The 20,006-nt window shown below is 57.3% G+C and overlaps 1 long non-coding RNA gene across 1 annotated transcript in view; it reads right to left on the reverse strand.

Annotated features, from left to right (window-relative positions):
- Positions 1-1,240, reverse strand: part of LOC110572493 — a 34,258-nt gene extending 33,018 nt beyond the window's left edge. Inside the window, exons 1-2 of the long non-coding RNA XR_002479859.1 lie at positions 1,218-1,240; positions 813-852 (exon numbers count right to left, since the gene is read on the reverse strand). This is a non-coding gene — a long non-coding RNA (uncharacterized LOC110572493). The remainder of the gene's footprint in view (positions 1-812; positions 853-1,217) is intronic.
- Positions 1,241-20,006: the final 18,766 nt, after the last annotated feature.

The following is a 20,006-nucleotide window of genomic DNA, read 5'->3' on the forward strand; positions in this document are numbered from 1 at the left end:
GGACATCAGACTCTGCCGCCTGACAGCTTCACACTGCGCTTCTGATCTGTGGACAACTCTTGGTTGTCCTTGTGCACAAGGCCTGAGAGCCGGGAGCCCGGGAGGGGAAGCCGGCTGGGGGCCCAGGGTTAAAAATACACGGCAAACCTGCATTTTCTCATTTGTTCACCACAAACATACATTACTTCTACGATAAAATTTTCCCCCAAAATAAAATTTTGCAAATGAATTTGCAGAGGGGATCGGTGGCAGGCGGGTGATGAAGGCTTGGCTGCGAGGAGCACATGGACCGAGGGCTGGGGTCAGGAGGGTCCGGTGCGCCCCCGTGAGGGTGACCACTGGGAAACTGAGCCCATTCCGCAGCCCATCCCCGAGGAGACCAGGCCAGGTGGGGATACGCACCACACTGGGTTCTGAAGGCCTCACAGTCCAAGAGACATGCACCTGCGTGCCGAGTGGGGGGGTTCGGTGGGGAGGGACTGCTTCTCTGGCTGGTGGGAGTTGTTGAGCAATGTTGCCCATGAACACATTCCTGTCCTCTCCTTTCCCTCCTGGCTCCTCTGGCCCCCAGTCCTGCCTTACCCGCACAGCTGGGGCCGGCGCTTTGGGGGACAAGAGAGATGTCATCGACGACGAGGCGCTAAACAAGCCAAACCCTCCATCCTCTGCCCCCAAGCCACCCCCCCACCCCCGCAGCGAGCAGGAAGCCCCAGAAACCCCCAGCATTCATTGTCAGCAGCTCCCAATATGTTCAACATGCTCACATCTGTCAAAAACTATTCAGGAAAAAAAAAAAGAGAAAGTCTTTATACCTTTTATTCAGCCAATTTTTCCCGAGGCACTGTGGGCTCTCTAAGAAAAGAAGAGAGAGGAGAGAGAATTACAATCAGCGTTGCCACCGCGCATCTCGTTGCTGGCTGCTATTTGCTTGCTGACTAGTCAGGTCTGGAGGAGGAGGGAGCGTTGCTTCCCCGGGAGCCGCGGAGACTGGCCGGAGAAGCCCGTCCGCGTCTGCACCTGGAGCGTGGCCGGGAGCCCACGTTCCATTTAACAAAGACAAAGGAAAACAGGACACTGTGGGCCTGCGGTCCAGATTTTCCTAACGCATCGTCTCTGTCATTGGGATATTCTGTTTTCTCTCTCTCTTCTGTTGGCCCCAAACTCGGAGTGACCCCTTTCTTCTTCTTCTTCCCCACCGCACCTGGTTCTGAGGTTACTCACACATGGAGACTTTGCAGACTATGAATGGCGGCATTTAATCCCAACCTGGGCCCTGCCCCGTCAGTCAGCACGGATTTGTTCCCGCCTCCCAGGAGTCACTCTGTGTGGGGTCATGGCATGTAGATCGATTTTAATATTAGTCAACGCTTAACATGAAGAAAAGAGGACAGGCTACTGTTGCTTAAAGAGAAGTAAGAGAATTCTAATCCGAAACACACATGATTTCCTGCCCTTTCCTCCGAGGGCCCTTCAGAGACTAGAAATGAGGGGTGTGTGCGTGTGGGCATGTGTGCATCATGTGCTTTTTTCTGGACTTAAATTTTCCTTATTTATGTTAATAACATTTCAGAACTTTTTTTTTTAAGATTTTTATTTTTAAGTAATCTCTACACAGAACGTGGGGCTCAAACTCACAACCCCGAGATCAAGAGTCAGTCACATGCTCCACCAACTGAGCCAGCTGGGCGCCCCTAATGTTTCATAATTTTATGTGCACATATTGTGCACATCTTTTTTAATTGTGGCAAAATACTTATAAAATTTACCATTTGAACCATTGTCAAGTGTACAATTCAGTGGCATTAAGTCCAGTCACGTTGCTGTGCAACCACCGTCTGGTTCTAGAACTTTCCATCACCCCAAAAGAAAACTGCACACTCATTAAGCAGTCCCTCCCCCTTCCCCTCTCCCCACTGTGTGCATGTGTTTTAAACTTATCATAAACAGGATAAAAGCAAGCGAAAAGCCTCTGGAATCCAAAGGCAATCAGAGTGGGCCTCCTTCTTGAGATGGAGAAACAATGCAGTCATTACTGCCATCAACATGGCCACAAAGAGCAGGTCGACCCTGTCATGTGCTTTGCACATTCTATGCACCAGGCCCTTGACAACTATTGCCTCATTCGGCCCTTGTAACCCTAAGGAGCGTGCGCCAACTTCTGTCCCCCTTTTTCAGATGAGAATACGCACGGATCTGGCTAAGCAGCGGCACCCCCAGTCGCAGGGACAGCTGGCTCCCTGGCAGGTCCCGGTCACCCCCTAGTGGACAGCACCCTTCTCCGCAGCAAAGGAGCATTGAACTGCGTAGAGCCTGCCCTGAATGCTGTTAGAGTTTGTGCGAATCACAGTGGCTGCATTTCCCAATCTCCCCTCCCTGGCCCCCCTGCACCCCCCTGCACCCCCTTCACCCCCCGGGGCTGCAGCAGAGCGGGCTGTGGGCCGTGGCGCGCGGCAATCTTTTACGACGCGGTGGGGAGGCCCTCATTGAGGTGGCCCGCCGCAGCCTGTTTGTTGATCGGCAGTTTCCCTCTCTGGCAAAAGGGCCAGAACAACTTCTGGCACGTTTCCACGGGCGGCTCACAGAGCGGCTGTGAGGAGGGGCAGATGGGAGGGGAAGGCCCCGCCAGATGAAGAAGGCGCCGTCACACAATGAGATGGATTGAATCAATCAACTCGCATCAACCGCCGCTTTCAGTTGATTTGGGGGTTTTCTCATTGTTGACTTTTTTCTTGGTTTCTTAAAGTGAGTTTTCCTCCCAATTCAATTCAATTTAGTTCCATTTAATTCAATCCATCCAGCCCTGGTGAACAAACAGCCCAGAGTGCACAGCTCAGGAGCTGGGTGAGACGAGTCTGCTCCTCGGCCCTTCAGGAGGCTCTATCGAGGCTAGTCTGGGGGTTTGGGGTAGAGCGCTGCTCTGGCCCTGCCCTGTGTCCCTCCCTCCCACTCCCACATCCCCCTCCGTATCCTCTGTTCTCCAGGCTCTGTGCCCAACCTGCAAATCTCCTGCAAGTGCTGGGGACGCTCTGGAATCCCCAGCCAGGCAACAGTGCAGGTCAGAGCTGGTAAGGCATCCCCATCCCTGCCCGCCTGCCCTGACCTCCAGCCACCCCTAACAGCCTTGGAGTTCCCCAAAATGTCCCCCATTGTCACCAGCGTCCTCATTTGGTCAGAGCAAAAATATCTGGTATCAATTCCAGTGTTACACCTGCTTGGTCCCCGTCCGGAGACTCAGAGGCTGGGACCTGTGTTCGTCTCCAAAGAGCCTCTGTGTTTCCAAAAATCCAGAACCAGAGGGATATCTGGAGGGCCTGCTGAGCCTAATGCCTCCACAAATCGTGGCCCACGAGGGTCCAGCCTGTTTTCCCAGCGCTTCAGGCCAGGACATCCCCTGACCCCTCCTTGTCCTCTGTTGGGGTAGAGAATCCCCAGGGTAAAGGAGTTCTCCCCCACACCTCATTCTGTGGAAGGGAAGCAGCTCCCGTTTGGACCCTCTCCTGCTGTGGCCCAGCCACACTCCAGGTGTGAGCCAGACAAGGACAGGCTGACCCAGATGGGGCCTGCCTTGCATTTCTGGTATGAACACTGGCGTCCCACCGTCTTCTACTCCATCATGTCGCCGACCCTGCCCCACCACCCGCGCTCGGGGCGAGGGATGGAGAGGGAGCGAGGCGCCTGGGGCCCTGCTGATGACACCCCAGGGTAGGCTCGTGGGTTGGGAAATACGGAGCCGATTCTCAGCCTCACTGTTAGCAAACACTGCTCTCCGCTGCTCAGCAGGATAATCAATTATGGTGATTTTTGCCTGGCTGATCAGGTTTCTAGAGGGACACAGCTCATTAGGCCAGGGGTGCTGACTTCCCCAAGTGCGCTTGTGGAAAGAGCCCTCGTGAAGTCCAAACAGAGCAAGGCGCAACGACTGAGCGCAGAGGGTCTTCACCCAGCCCACCCCCATCGCAACAGCCTCCATGCAAAGTCTGTGGAGCCAGGAGAGGGCGGTGACTCAGCTTGGGGTCCCCGGTGGGTGCGGACTCATGCAGAGGGGGGCTGCTCTCCACCTGCAGGGGTGGGAACTCTCTTGGTCCAGCTTGGCCGCCTCCCACACTTGACGGCACACCCCAAGTGCGGAGCCCGGCACGCGGCTGCCCCACAGAGGGGGCAGTGCGTGTTTGCTGAATGAATGAAGGAACCAGACAGTGAGCGTTTGCCTCCAGGGACCTGAACTGCACTACTATTGAAGAAGGGATTGGGTCCTTCTAAAGTGCTCTTTGCTCCTGGGGATCCCCGTTGTAGATGTGACTCACCCCCCGCCATGGAGACCCTCTCCCCATCTCCCTGCCTGCTTGCTTCTGCTTTACGCCTGCGCCCACCCGCTCCCAGCACACGGCCGAACCCGTGGCCTCGGTCTAGTCCCCTGCGTGCCGACCCCGCGTGGGCTCTCCTCTGCAAATCTCCTCCTCAACAGCACTTGCTCCTCTCTCGACTCAGCTCCATCCAGATGCCCCAGGGGACCCCGGTGACCCTGCTTCCTTCTGTCCATAAAACGTTCTGTCCTCCAGAGATTAAACTGCTGCCCGCCTGTCTGGCCTTCATCATGCCAAGAACACGTGTCCACGAGTAAGACCAGTTTTTAGTGTGGATCATGCCAAACAATTTGCCAGAAAACCTCCCCTAAGTTTGCAGCACAGACCCTTCCCTCGTGACGGCTCCCTGCTAGCCGCCGCCGTGGCACCCCGGGTGGGCATGGACTCACCCCGCCGTGGGCAGGAATGGAGAGGGCTGGACAAAGTAGAACAAGTGTTCATGGCGGGTTGTGACTCCTGTTTGCTGAGGGGCCTCTCTCGTCACCGTCTTGGCTCTGATTTACTGAGCAACTCTGATGTGCCGGACACTGAGGGTGCATGGCAAACCCCACGTCAGTCCCAAGAGGTAGGCGTTATCGTCCCCGATGTTCAGGGGAGAGAAGAGGCCGTCGTCACACGTTCATCCTGCTCTGAGCCTCCCGCACTTCCCACGAATGGTATTCAGACAACGCATCCTGTGCACCTTCTCAGCTCCACGGGCAAGAATAAACGAGTGAGCCATGGGTGCGCGGCCCTAGGGCGAAGAGGAAGCCTCTCCTTGCAGTGAGGTCCAGGAGGGCAATGCTTGCAGACGCTCAAGGGGTAGGCATGCGGCCGGAGACCACAGACCCATTTTTGCAGGAGGAGGCTCGGGTGTCTGGAGCAGGGAGAGGGAGTCTTCCTGCGAAGACACAGGGTCCTCATCTGCTGGGCTGCCGTAACAAAGCGCCCCAGCCTGGATGGCTTGAACGGGGCCGGAGGCAGAAGGCCCAAGGTCAGGATGCCGGCAGACGGGCGTCCCGGGAAGAGCCCGCTTCCTGTCTTCCCACTGACCTCACAGGGTGGGCACAGAGCGAGCTCTCGTGTCTCTTCCTCCAAAGACCTTAATCCCATCACAGACGCCGCCCTCACCACCTCAGCTAAGGCCCCCCAACACCATCACAGTGGGGGTTAGGATGTCGGCCTGGGCATTTGGGGGACACGCTCGGTCAGTCCGGGGCACCCAGAGGGCCAGCGCCCACGCTGGGCTTTGCTCCGTCTGCGTTTCCCCGAGTTGTGAGCGCCGGCTCTCGGGGGCAGTCAAGGCAGATTTTCTTTGGCAGCACCAGGAAGGGCCTTGGGGGCCCCCTGCCCACCCAGGTGGTGGCCCTGCCCCCTGGGGGAGGGGCAGGGCTGCGTTGGGGGACTTGGGGTGGCTGTACGAGGTCTGCCCGCCTGCTGGTGCTCCTGCCGTCTTACCTGGGATTTTGTTAAATGGCCTCTTTTGTGCTCTCTCTAAGGGGAACTGGAGGTGAAGGGCGCAATTTTATAAATAAAAAATTAACTGTGGGTGGCTTAAACATGACTTTTGATGATGGAGATCATGATGGCACAGCCACTTCAATTTAAAGGTTTTTTTTCCCTTCTGAAAAGAAATTCACCTTTGGAGAGGAGAGAGGAGGGGAGGCCAGCTAGCTCACGTCTCAGAGGCCTCAAGCCACTGCGGGAGAGACTGGGAAGTTCTAGCAGGTTCTGGCCATCAGCCTGGCTGCAGGGGCGGCCTTGGGTTCTGGGCACACAGCCCACTCAGGCCTGAGGGAAGGGCTCCCCACCCTCCACTATGGGCCTCCACGGAGGGCAGGGCAGGACTGCATTTGCTCTGTGCTTGGAGCGGCCTAGGAAGCCTGGTGGGGCTCAGGGCCCACCTGCCAGAGTGCCCCACCTAGGTCCCCCCAGGCCCCTCCAGTGGGGGCAGGGGACACCCCGGGCTTTACTCGCCTCCTGCCCGCAGGGACAAACCCCAGGCCCTGTCATCATAGCTATGCTGACACTCACCCCGTGCACGTGAGCAAAGGCAGGTAAAGCCCACCTGGCGGATTCGTGAGTCTCTGGCCTCAGCATCTGTGCAAACCCTCCTATCTCTTTGCTCCCCAGGCCCTGCTTTTCTCTGACCTTCTGTGGCCAGCTAGCTCTCCTGGCTGCACTGGGCTTTGTAACGTCCTGATGAATGCCAGGCCCAACCTGGTGGCCCCTATGCGGCCTCAGCCCAGAGCTCATGCCATAGAAGAGGCCTGTTGGGCGGGGGTCTGCGGGCACGGTGCCCTCGGGGGGGGGGGGTGTGTGGGGAAGATGCTTCCGTGAGTTAGCTGAACTCAGCACAGACCTGGGAAGGGAAGTGAGCCCACTGGGCTACAGGACAGGTGGTCGTCCGCAGCCAAGGGGCACTGACAGCATCCAAGGTGTCCATGGGCACTGCTGAGTATCACCCTCCTGCTCCTGGGTCGGCCTGGTGTAGAAACTGAGCCCCGAGGTCCCCAAGGCCGACACCGTCCAGAGGCCCTGCTGTGGACGTGGACATTCCCAGGGCCCCCCAGTCATGGAAGGGAAGCAGGGGGGCGGGCCTTTGGTGGGGACCCCTGTTGACCCGTCCAGCGCCGGGTTGTTTCGACATGTCTGCAGAAACCCATGGGGCTGAAAGCGCGCAGATGAGATACCAGGCATCCTGGTAGGAATGCATGCACTTATCTGGAAACAGGGTCTTTGCAGATGTAGCTGTTTAAAGGTCACAGCGAGGTCGCCCTGGATTAAGGGGGGCCCTAAGTGCAGTAAGCGTGCCTCTAAGAGCCAGCAGGCAGAGGACAGGCGTGGGAAGCAGGGATGCGGCCGCAAGCCCAGCAGCGCCTGGGCCACCAGGAGCTGGAAGAGGAAGGAAGGATTCTCCCGAAGGGCCTCCAGGGGGAGGCCGCTGACCCCCAGGCCTGTGAGGGAATCACGTTTCCTGGTTTGAAGCCCCCAGTCCGGGTGTGGGGACTTGTCACGGCAGCCCGGGTCGTTCCTCTTGGGGCCTTCTCCATGTGCCTTACAGCGGCCACGGCACTTGTCCAGGGGCCTAGCAGCACGTCCCTCCCCCTGCATGACCCTCCGTGACCTGACTCCCACCGCCGACCCCTGGGACGCTCACCTCTCCCACAGGGGTCTTTCCAGGGCTCTCCTCTGTGAGCTGGGCGCCCACGCTGGCGTCGCAGGACCAGACCCTGAGAAAAACCTTTCGGTGCGGAGGCCCTCAGGAGAACAGATAGTCCCCCGGCGGGTATTTTGAATCCACTTGGTTTTTGTTTGTTTGAAATTCTTTTTTTTTTTTTTTTTTTACTGTGGTAAAATATACATAACAAAATTTATAATTTTAACCATTTAAGTGCACAGTTCAGTTCATTAAGTACATTCTCATTGGCTGTGCATCCATCTGCCTCCAGAACACTGTCATCATCCCAAGCTGAAACTCTGTCCCCATTAAACACGAACTCCCTGTTCTCAGCTCCTGGAAGCCTCTATTCTACCGTCGATCTCTGTGAATCTGACAACCCCCGGGACCTCTGTAAATGGAGCCACAGGGTCTTTATCTTTTGGGGACTGGCTGATTGCACGGACTGTAAGGTTTTTGAGACCCGTCCATGTTGTGGCAGGTGTCCGGATGGATGCCCTTCCTTTTTATGGCTGAGTAATGTTCCACTGTGTGTGGATGGACCACAGTTTGTTTATCCATTCATTTGTCGATGAACATTTGGGTTTTAAGCCACGTTTGAGGACGAGAATCATACATTTGCCCATGTTTCCTGTTTGGCCGCCTGCAAGTTCAGAAAACCACAGCAAAAACTGTGGCCCAACCTCACTTGTTGAATTTCAAAGCCCCACAGCTGTCTGTTTCTGTTCTATCTTTCCTGGTCTCTGATCTTGACTTTTATCTACTGACACATTTCCATTTTATTTCATGTCATTATGAAAATGGATACAAAACCGTCCATAGCACACAATGGGGATGGAAGCGGCAAGCAATGGAGATCTCATGTTCTCGTGGTCGTTCTTGATGTCACACCGGGCCGCGCTCCTCCCAAAGAGCGCACCCAACCTCACAGCTGCCCGGTCTCCAAGTCTGTTTACCCATTCAACGATATCTATCGAGTCCAGGCGGGAGGGGCACGGCGATGCGCGAGACGGATGCTGTGCCCGCCCCTGGAGAGTGCGCGGACCGTGGGTCTTGCACACCTTTGGTTGCCTGCTTTCCTGGCCACGTTGGCATGCTGGTGTCTGATTATGCTGAGGAGGCTGTTCTTCTTTCTAATGCAAACCAAAGGGGCAGCAGAGGCCCGGTCTGAGCGGCTCCCCACGGAGCTGGGCATGCACGCCATGTTCTCCTCAACACTCAGCTAAAATGGAGTTCAGCGATGGCCATGTCTGGGCGGCCGTCCAGTCTCCACTTGGCTGCTCTGTCTTGGCTCCTGTCCCTTCTGTTTCTTTAAAAGCTGGCTCTTGAGTACGTTGAGTCAGCCTGGGCTAGGTTCAAAGCCATAGTTGGAAGGTGTCTCCTATATGCTAGTCAGTTCTCAAGACCCATCCGACATCCCCTGCAGGTGACCTTTAGAAACCTGAAGACGCATGACCTCTCCGCAGAGAGAGGCAGGTCCGCAAGGAGAACGTGGCCCTTTGGCAGAAGCGCTGGGGGGGATGCGTGGGTTGGCGCTGCCCCGTTGGGTCTGTGAGCGGCGCCAGTGGGGGATGGGAAGGGTGGTGGAGACAGGCCAGGGAACTGAGACAATGCGCGGGGCAGACAGCGCCGTGCAGCTCGCAGACGACCGTATGCTGGCTTCTTAGAGGAGGCATGTTTTCCATCAATAATTTAGACATGCCCTTTCTCCTTTGGGAGATGGGCAAAATCTCATTTCCTGAGCAAATCCCCTAAGAAACCAACCTGTTCATTCCTCTAAGATTTTCAGAAATCGGTCTCGATCAACCTACTTAGAAAACAAAAGTAGATAATGGGCTGAGAGCACTGGGAGCTGGGTGTTAGGAAAGCTGTCTGCAGAGTCTGCGGGCGCCCGAAGGCCCGGGACCCGTCCGGGACCACGTCGGGAAGCTCCGTCTGCCTCCTGCACCTCCCCTCGTGGCTTCCGTAACGCGGGGAGACACAGAGGACAGGGTTGTACCGTTCCAGTTTAATGCAACAACTAGGAAATCACTTGTAGAAATAGAGGAAAGCGACGCAGAGATTTCCATTTTGGGAAAAATCGTGGGATGGGGGACCCGCAGTTTTTTCCAGCAGCCCCCAGGGAAGGGAAGACCCTGGCTGTGCTGGGTGCTCACAGCAGAGGGCCAGGCCTGGCATGCTTGTTAGACCTTCAGAGTACTCAGCCTCCAAGTGCCTCAGTTTATTCTCCTGTAAAGTGGGGGTGAAGATACTACCGGCCCCTTAGTACCCTTGTGAGGATTAAGGGAGAGCAGGTGCCTGGCCCGTTGCTGGGGAGGAGGTGGCCGGCCATCCCCGGACAAGAATGGCAGGACCTGCTCCCTGAGCCTGCAGCCCACCTGGGCTGGGTTTCCCCCAACAGGAAGGAAAGGGTGCAGCTGTTCCATGCCCCCAGCCCCGGGGCACAGGGGAGGGAGGGAAGTTGGCAACAAATTCCAAGGAGGCTCCAGAACCTCCTGGCCCTAGAGTGATGAAGAGGCCGGCAGCTCCTCACACCCTGGGAGGGTGGGGGTTTGGAGACTTGGGTGGGCTTCATTTGCTACAAGGTGCCCCTCTGTCGGGAAGGAGAACCAAACCCAAACGAGCGCGGCACCACCTGCGTGAGCTAAACTGTGCTCCCCAAACTAGCGGGTTTACCCGGGAGGTGACAGGTGTAAAGCAAAGACGAGCGGTTTTCATTTATCGAGTCTGTGCTGTGTTCCTGTGGTTTAGGAAGCACTCGGTGCAAATCATCCCAAACCCACCCCCCCCAGGGCTGCCAGATGGGTGTCTTTGTCCCTGAGCGCATGGGGGAAGCTGGGGCTTCTCTGGGTGGCCACATTGGCAGTGGCTGGTGGCCTCGGGTGGTAGGGGCGTCACTGTCACTTTCTCTGGGGGATGAGGCTAGAAAAGGCTGGTGGGTGTTGACTGTGAGCTGGGACCTGCCCCTGCAGGGCCACGGCAAGGCCTCTTCCCCTGGAATAGCAACATCACCTGCCTCCTCCCTCTTCCTGCAGCTGACCAAGGATTCCCGAGACCCCTGAGCCCTGCAGACCCACTTCTGGAACTGTCACGGAGCCTGGACACCCGGCAGTCACAGCCACCTGCTTGTGCACCAGCAGCCAAGATGCACTTGGGTGTCCGACGCCCCCGTTTGTGCTGGGGCTGCGAGTTTATATGGGGAGGTGCTGTGACGAAGGCAGAGCCCCCTCTTAACTGACCCCCTCTGTCCAGCTCATCCTGGGCTGTTCTCCAACCCTACTGCATAACCAGGCCTTTTATCTTCTGTGTCTTGATGCTTTGACTTTGGGGCCTACCTGACCCTGAAGGGGTCTGGCTAATTCCTAAAGAGAGCAGACCACTAGCCAAGGAGTGTGCCTTGAATACGCAAACCAACACCCAGAGCCTCTATGCACTGGGGAACGCTCTCCCCCTGCCCTCATCACCCCAGGGCCAGTCCAGACGAGACAGTCCTCCTGTTCCAGAGCCCGCTGCAATTACTCAACTAGACAGTCCTATGCCTGCCTGCCTGCCCCCCACCCCGGTCCTTCCCATGGAAACCACAGTGAAGGCTCTTGCCCACACTTTCCTGCTCCCTCTGCCTCCTGACCAACACTGGTGCCTCCCCAGGAGGGGCACCTCCTGCTCCCAGGGAGCAGTGAGCATAGAAAAATTCTGTCCTGACCATCACTCCTGTCTCTGTGTGTCTTACCGTGCCCAATTAGACAAATCCTGGGTCCCTTTAAAGCACCTGCTGGCCTCCCCCTCGGGATCTCGGCTCTTGCAGGGGTGAAGCTGAGTGCTTCCCCAGGGGGCGAGGAGAGAGTTAGGGCACCGCCCGGCTTAGAGACTGCCTCCCCCAACGGCCGCTGCCACCTCAAAAAGTCCTGTTCAGTGACTCCCTTTCGGGATGAACACATCTCCGCTCGCCTTACCAATTCTGGAGTCTTCTGCTGGAAGTGGTCTCAGAAGTGGAGAGTGAACATGGCCTCCTATTACCCACGTCCTGGCAAGCATCTGCCTGCGACTGACCCACATTGACAAGCGGCTAATTTGCAGATTGTGCCCTGTATCGACAGTTCTGTTTATTTAATAATAGATAGTGGCTGTCCTCTGCTCACGCCCAAAGTCTTTGCAGAGACAGGAAACATGATAAATTGTGAACGTGTTTATGCTGACATTCCCGAGGCCCTGAGGCTCATGGTCAGGACTTTCAATAATAATTACAAAAATGACTTTTGTTAGGGGAGGGGCCCCTGATGAGAACAAGGTGTGGGCAGACCGTCTTCCGTGGTTGGTCCACGCTGGACAAATATTCACTTTGACAGACAGACAGACATGCTGGGGTGAGGTTCACAGCCCTGCCTGACCTGGAGGACATCTGATTTACAAACACACTAGAGTGGAGCTGAGGTTCACAGGGAGGATGCCTGGCAAGGCTCGTTGGACAGCCGCCCCCTTCCCTGGCTCTCCGTGTCCCCCAGCTGCTGGCTCAGCCTCTCAAGTGAGCGAGCGGCGCCTCTGGGCTGCCCGCCCTTTGCCCCTTCCTTTCCAAGCAACACATGCCCTTCTTATTTTCCACGCCCTGGCTCCACCCTCCACGGACTCCTGCATGGAAGTTTCCAGCCCAACTGATGCAGATCCAGCACCCCAGGCTCAGAGACTTGCTCTCTCTGCTCCTCCCTGGTGTCCTCCCTGAATTGCCCCCCTAGCTTCTACCCACCCTCCCTCCGTGCATCTCTGCACCAACCTTCTGTGAGTCTGGCCTCAACGCTGCGTCACAAACCCGACCACATCGGACACCTCGGCAGCCGCCCGCTGGCTCAGGAAGGTCGGGAGGGCCCAGACCCTTAACCGGTGGCAACCTGCCTTGTAGCCCCACATGTCCCAGCTTCCCTCTCATGGCTTTGCCCTTGGGCCAAGTAGAGCTTCTTGTGGTTCCCTGATAAACTCATTCATGCTTCTGGATCTTTCCTTTCCCTGCTGGAAAAGGCCTACCCCTTTCTCTCCACCGACAAACTCATTCAACAGAATTATCAGGTGGCCTTGGTCAGCCTTGTCTTTCTCAGCAGGACGTGGGCCTGTTGACTGGGACCTCCCTCCTCCCTGAGCAGCCCCTGTCTTGCACAGGACACCCACACCCGGTCCCCCTCCTGCCACCCCAGCCTTTCCTAGCCCATCCCATTTGCAGCTCCAGCCTCCTCCAGTGGGTGACGCAATATCCTGGCTCCCATGGGCTCAGTCCTGGCCCTTCTGTTCTTACCCTGTGCCGTGGCCCCATGCCACTCCGTCCGCGCTCTGGCCGTGCCCCCACCTGTGTGCTAGGGAGGCCTGATGGGGCACCTCCCCCCACAGTCCCCCAGGGTCAGGCAAGCTCAAAGGGCACCTGTGGAGTGTCTCCCAGACTTCTCCAGCCCGACACGCCCAAGGCTCCGGGCCCTCCCAGAAAGCTGGGCCTCTGTCAGTGGTTCCCATTTTGGTACAGGGAGCTCTCACCCATCCAAGTGGGCAAGTTCTCATGCCCATCATGCAGCCCATCACTGATTCTGTCAGTTTGACCTCTAGAGCGCGTCTGCAGTTCACCTACTTCTCTCCACCTCGTGCCACCTCCCATCTCCCCAGCTCGGGCACACACTTCCCACCTGGACTGAGTGGGAAGTGGACAAGTGGTCTCCTACACCCACTCAGGCTCCCACCAGTCTGCTCTCCACTTAACAGCCAGGGAGACATTTTCATGATGCGAATCGGATCATGCTCCCTCCTTCCCATTAACACACTTCCATTGCTGCTTGGAGAGGCTCGGCCTGGCATACAAGGTCCCGTGTGCTCCAGCCCTGCAGCTGCTCCTCTCCCCCTTCCCATGTGGGCTCCAGCCACAGGGACTCTGCACCTGCCCTTCCTTCTGCCTGTAGCGCTGTCCCCCTCCAGGCAGCGGTCCATCCTCTGGCCTCAGGCTAACCCCCCATGGGACCACGCAGGATTGCTTCTACTTTCAAAGCATCATGGACCCCAGCCCTTTGGCCCTCTGTGCTTCTTGCCTCCCCTTCTCCCTAGTTAGGGTATCTTCACCCCACTCCTTAATCCCAGGGCATTGTCTGATCTTAGGCAACGTAAGATGAGAACACAGCTGCACGAAGCTATCACCAGATCCTCAGGCTCCGTGAACTGAAGAGATGCCCCAGGTTCGCATGCATTTTGGGGGAGGCTGTGTTTGCAGTAGAGGTAGGGGGAGCCCTGTGGTCAGAGAACAATGCTCCCCCGCCCTCCCCGATGTCCACGTCCTAGCCCCTGGGGCCTATATCCATGTCAGGTTACAAAGGAGGATTATGGTAGCAGATGAAGTTAAGTTTGCTAATCAGCTGACCTTAGAATAGGAGGGTTATCTTGGGTTATCCAGTGGACCCAGTGTAATCACGGGGTCCTCAGATATGGAAGAGGGAGGCAGGTTCAGAGCGAGGAGGTTCAGTGTGGGAAAGACCCGGCCGCTGCAGGCTTTGCCGGAGGAGGGATGCGGTGCCTCCGGAGATGGAAAAGGCCAGCAGGCAGACTCTCCCCAGAGCCTCCAGAAGGAGCCCCGCGACACCTAGACTTGAGCCCCGTGAGACCCGCTCAGACTTCTGACCTCTGGAACCATGAGCCAACACATCTGTGTTGCTTTAAGTCACCACATTTGTTACAGCAGGAACCGGACACTAATACGCTCTTCTTAGGGGAAAGGCCCCAGAAGCACATGATCCCGGCTCTGTTTACCGTTTCCAGCCAATCTCTCTGTTGGTCTGTCTGTCTGTCTTCCCTCTCCCTTCTGGCCTTTACAAGCTTTACCGCTTACAGAGAAGGGGACATGCATCTGACCTCCCCGGCTGAGCAACCTGGCACAAGAGGAACAGATTCACCACGGGGAACTGAAGGTCTCAAAACCTCACGGCCCCCAGCCCCCTCCTCAGGGCTCCTCCCTCACACAGAGGAGGAGGGTTTTCTAAATCCCCTTCCTGGGGCACCACCCTGAGCCTTCTCCCACGTCTGTGGCACACTCTCGGAGCCCGGAGCTCTGCAAAGTTGATGGAGAGCAAAGTTGCTCTCCATTTGCTCTCCATCCTGCTTCTCTGGATGGAGCCCCAGGCGGCTGACCCCACTGTGGGGGTGCCACTTGGGAGGGGCGCAAGGAAACCTGACACCAGCAGCCTGGGCAGCCCTAGTAGCACCTGGCAGATACCTCGGAGGAGGGGAGGACATCTGGTCTCCTCCTGACCTCCTCCCGGCCTCTCCCAAATAAGGGGTACAGCCAGCAGGGCCCCCTCCTCCTCCCCTAATTACCCTCCTCCCCCTCCCCCACCCCAGACAAAGCCAGGGGGAAGACACAGATTAATTCAACTTTTAATTACATTCACTTAAAAGATTATCCAGCTGAGGTTAAAAAAAGAAGTCTGCCTCCCAGATGAAAAAAGCCCTCTCTTTATTTATATCCAGAATATACAGAACCAGAAACGAGTATTTCTTTATGGGCCATTTAGGATTTAATGTTTAATTTATAGCCACTTTCTCTGGCGGGTTGTCCAGGCACAATGTCAACATTTTTAATTAATTGAAAAAAAATTTTTTTTTTATCACAAGGAAAGATACGTATTTGAAAAGCCACATTTGGACCAGTTAGCAATGGCCCCGGTTCGCTGCTCTGGGATTTCAGACCATAGGCTGGGCAGTTTGTGTCCAGCTGGTGAGGCAGCTGCTGGAGCCCAGCAGCGTGGCTGAGCACAGGAGGCTCCAGGCTGTTTGCTGAGCACCTACTGTGTGCCAGGCCCTGTCCCGGAAGGTTTACAAATGCATACATCTTTAATTGTCCCAGCTATCGCAGATGGTGGGGGGCAGGGAGAGGGAGGGACGGGCTTATCATCAGCCAAGCTCAGAGAGGTTGAACACCCTGCATGAGGAGCCCACTTGTGGATCAACTTGAATTCCCAAACCCAAGCTCTTTTCTTTCTCCCCACAGCCCGCTGAGCCCAGGCTCGGGAAGGAGCCTTCTGCCCAGCTGGTGTCAGGACTTCTGAGTCATCAATGGCTAAAGGAAGTGGTCCAGATAGTTGGGCTAGGGCATGCAGCTGTGCAAGGAAGACCAGTTTACTGTTTGGTCCCTAGCACCCAGGCCAGGAGGCTGCGGGTCCCTAGCACCCAGGCCGGGAGGCTGTGGGTCCCTAGCACCCAGGCCGGGAGGCTCCTAGAAGTTACTGGGTGAGGCTGAAGTTCGGGAGGGTGTGACATTCCAGAAGGGGCTCAGGTGTCCTGATGTCAGAGAGCAGGGGCCCTGCGGTCTGGAGGAGGCCAGCGGCTACCCAGGACTGATCCCTCGTGGTTCACAGCCCTGCCCGCTGGTGGTGGCAGGTGAGGAGCGTCACTCGATCCCGGGGCACTCTGCCAAAGCAGTCCCCACCCAGAGGAGGCCCCGCCCAGCCAGGGGCGGGACACAGATGCCAGGGCGAGTGACACTCGGGCATGCCAGCATCCGTCCTGCTACAGCTGTTTGAGGACGTGACCTCTCAGGGGCACAGTCCCTGTCCCCCCATCCTGCACTCCGGAGCGCTGTCCCCAGCAGCTGTACTCAGGGGCAAGGCCATGTTAATCTGAACCGAGGATGAAAACAACAGGCAGCCAGGAGCCAAGGCCGGCAAAAGCCAGCAGCTTTAATGGGGTGCTCTGTCTTCCCCTGGCGGTTGCATCTCCTGGGGACGACTCGGGAAGATGCCGAGTCAGCACCGGGACGGGCGGGGGCCACAGCAGCTCAGCAGCCAGCACTTGGCTTGGCCTCTGGGTCTGGGAGTTTCCATCCTGGGGGCGCCACAGTGTCCCTGCATTTCTCCCTGCCCCGTCCCACTCCTCCCCAGAGAGCCCGGGATGGGAAGACCCTCTGTGCATCCTGGGGACAGGAGTGTGCTGGAGTTGGCAGCGGGGTCCAACCAAGCTCGACACGTTCATCCCGTTTGGGGCCAGGGCTCCTCCACCCTCTGCTGCTGGAGCCAAGGATGAGCTCAGCTGCCCTCCAGCCGTTGCCCTGGGCTCTTCCAACCTGGGGGGGCTGGGGCTCTGCCACCCCAAAAACTCTTGGTCACAGTCTCTTTAGGAAGCTACCTTCCACTGCATGAACTTCCATGGTCCAGAGGAAGGGGGTTTGCTGATGGACCAGCAATGGGGGTCCATTTTAACCCACCCCGCCCCTCCAAGGAGTGCCCCCCACCTTCCTCCACCTTCATTAGCTGTTGAGGTCAGAGACGTATTAGCTCTGCCCTTCCCTGCAGGGAGGCGGGCACTCTTGTCTCTGGAGCTTCTATTCCCATAAACCGACCCTTCATTTCTCATGTGAATCCACTTTAATTACAAAGCTAAATAATGAGAAGGAAATATTAAAATTAAAAAAAAAATCCCTACACAAAGCAAGTTTGCTTGTGCCGGCCACTGGCTCCCAGAGCCAAGGCCCAGAGTGAGGGTGGCACCACGCCACTCACTAAAAGCATGAGTGTCACTAAATCAATAATTCATTTACTTTAATGAGATAAGTACTTTGAAAACTAATTGCAAACCTGCTCCATTTACTCCGACCCGTTATAGCCCTTAATGTAAATCGCAGAACCATCGCTGTGGGAAGGAGAAAGTCTTTAGGTGGAAGACACCATGTCATCTCCCCTCTCCTCCTAAGAAAGAGAAAGAAGTTCTGGGGGGTGGTGGGGAGAAATGTGGGAACCAATGGCTCCGTCCCTCCACCTGCCCAGTGCCACACCTCCAGCCTGAGGGGTGATTTGCCTCCTTCCACTGTGAGAGGGGGTCATCAGGAAACCAAAACACAGCAACACCCCACGACGCTGGGAAGTGACTGTCCTGGGGCCTCCGGAGATGCTGATGGTCCACTGTGAGCCCTCAGCCCTTGGGAGCTGCACACAGCTTCTCCCTGGAGCCCCGAGCCTCAGGAGGAGCGCCCAGTTCCAGAGAAACCCATGCAGGGTGTCATGTTCAGCTCACCCGTGGCAAGTGAAATCCTAAAGGTCCCCAGTGTGGCCGCCCCAGCCTGCAAACCAGGGCCCAGAAAGGCGCTCCAGCTAGCAAGGGCTCCAGCTAGCTGGGGCAGTGGAATCAGGCAGTGCAGCCAGGGCTGAGCTGCATGCACCCCCAGCAGAGCCCGCTGGTTTATCATCAGCCGAGAGGTTGGCTGAAGAGCCAGAGAACCCCTGGGGTCAGGGAAAGAGACCCGAGTTCTCCTCACTGTCCCTGGCCATTGTTTTGGGCAAAGAAAAGCGAGGAGGGCATACTTCTCAGCTTCTCACATTGAAGAGTTCTGAATCCTCTTTTTTCTCTCTGTTTTCTCGTCTTACTGAAAATAGATTCCAGTTCCTTAACGTTAAGTCCAAGATGACTTCTTGACGTTTTCAGGGAGAACCCATATCATTTGGAGATTATGCAGAAGAACCTCCGTTTGCTTGGTGGCTTGGCGCCGGGCTGGTCTGGCTCTCAGAGCTGACCTGGCGCGGGGAGCGCTGCACCTGCAGGCAAAGGCGAAGCCCGGGGAGCGGCCTGCAGTGCACTCCCTCCATGAGGGAGACCCCGAAATCGGACCCTGAGCCTCACAGCCCACTCATCCCTCCTGTACTGAGGTGAGAGCAGAGGGAAGACTCTGCCTCACGCAAAAAAAGCCAGGTGGGTAGCCACGGACCGCCGTCAGCGCTACCGTTACGAGTGTGCGAGGCCAGCCCTGGCTCATGGGCTCTGGGGCGGGGGAGGGCGGGGGTCCAGGTGCTTCTCAGGTGTACGGAGCAAGAGCCGGGCAGACCCTTCGAGGGGTGGCGCCCCGGAGCTGTGGGAGACGATACCGGACTCCCGCCTGGATTACCCTGAACTTGATCAGACCATCTCAGCCTCCCTGGGAGGCAGGGGAGCGGCCGCGCCATCCCAGCAGATGTGGCCCCAAAGACCCATGTTCCCGGCTCTGCGCTCGAGGGAGGGCAGCTCTTTCTGCGGCCACAGCTGGCTTTGCAGTTCTACCTCCAAGACTAGCTCAGAACCAGAAATGTCAAAATTCTCTTTCCTGAAGCATGTACGGGAGTAGAGAGAGCAGGGCGGCCGTGTGCGCCAAATGCCGTTTTTCTGTGGTTGCACTTCCCTCTCCCCTGAGACACCAACCTGATACCCAGAGTGAGCTGAAGACACAGCCTGGCATCTTCAGACTCTACCCCAGGGGCTGTGCTCTCTCTGGGTTGAGGACAGTGCGGGACGGGGTGGGCACAGCACCCTTCCTGAGTGGAGTTGGCTGGGCAGGACCTGCTACGGTATGGAGGGAGGGTGTTTTGGGTCCCCAGCCCCCTGGGTCGAGGGCACCTGCCCGAAAACATGGCGGCATATGGGAAAGGTATCAGCAGGGGAGGGGCCGTCACCTAGAAAGAGCTTCTCCTGTTCTGAGAAGCAGACGGTTTGCAAATTAAGTCTCATCTGGGAGGCGATTCATGGAGGAAGGGGAAGAGCAGAACTTTTAGGAGCTGGTGGGGGAGAGAGGCTGCTTTGCCACCTGGAGGGGAACGCTCAGCTGCCATGGGGGCAGGGGGCTGAAAGCAGGTAGAGCAGGGACATGCTAGACGTTTCCCTGTGCTGGACTGGCGATCCTGTGCTCCCAGGAGCCGAGGAGAGGCCAGGGCCCAGGTGCAGCCCCCCCCCCCCAGGGCCCAGGGGCTGCTCTGACCACACAGGTCCAGAGTGGCCCCCTGGACACGTGATCCCAAGCCCGGACAATCTGTGCACTCTGGCAACAGGGCATTTATTAAGAACCCACTCTGCCGGCTCCACACACATCAGTCTGGGCCTTCCAGGGCCCTTCTGGCAGCCTGCCAACTCTGCAGGTGCAGTGGCCCCGAGCTGGGGCCAAAGGTCAATGGGGCAGGTGGCCTGAGTGGCCACAGGCTCTGGGAGGGGAGAGCAAACCTTCCAAAGGGCCCTGGGGCCTGGGGCCGACTCACAGGGGCTTTGGCTGATAGCTGCCAGCTCTAAGGGGTTCATTAGCGGGAGGAAGGCCACCAGCTGCACGCGTAGCTGGTGGAGCGGAGAGGGGGCCAGTGGGGTTGCCCCGACCTCAACCCGCTGGCTGAATGGTGAGTGTCAGAGGCTGGGAAATGAGCAAGCAGGTGCAGCAGGCCCATTGCCCATCATGCCCCTGCCGGTGCCCTGGGGGCGGGGGTGGGGTGGGGTGCCTTCCGAAAGCCAACCCTGGGCCTGAGAGCAGGGTACCCGCTGGGTCTGCGCTCTGGATGGGGCTCCAGAGCAAGAACCAGAAAAGGGGGGCTTGAATCAAGGCCCTGCCACATCGGGCTGCAAGGCCCCGAGCAAACCCTCTAGCCTCCCTCACCAGTTTGCCACCCACACATCGGGGCCCAGAGCAGCCCCCTGAACTCAGTGCCGATCCAAGCGCTTTGCCGAGTCGGTTCTTGAGTCACCCT

Source organism: Neomonachus schauinslandi, chromosome 15, assembly GCF_002201575.2.
Source record: "Neomonachus schauinslandi chromosome 15, ASM220157v2, whole genome shotgun sequence".
NCBI lineage: Eukaryota > Metazoa > Chordata > Mammalia > Carnivora > Phocidae > Neomonachus > Neomonachus schauinslandi.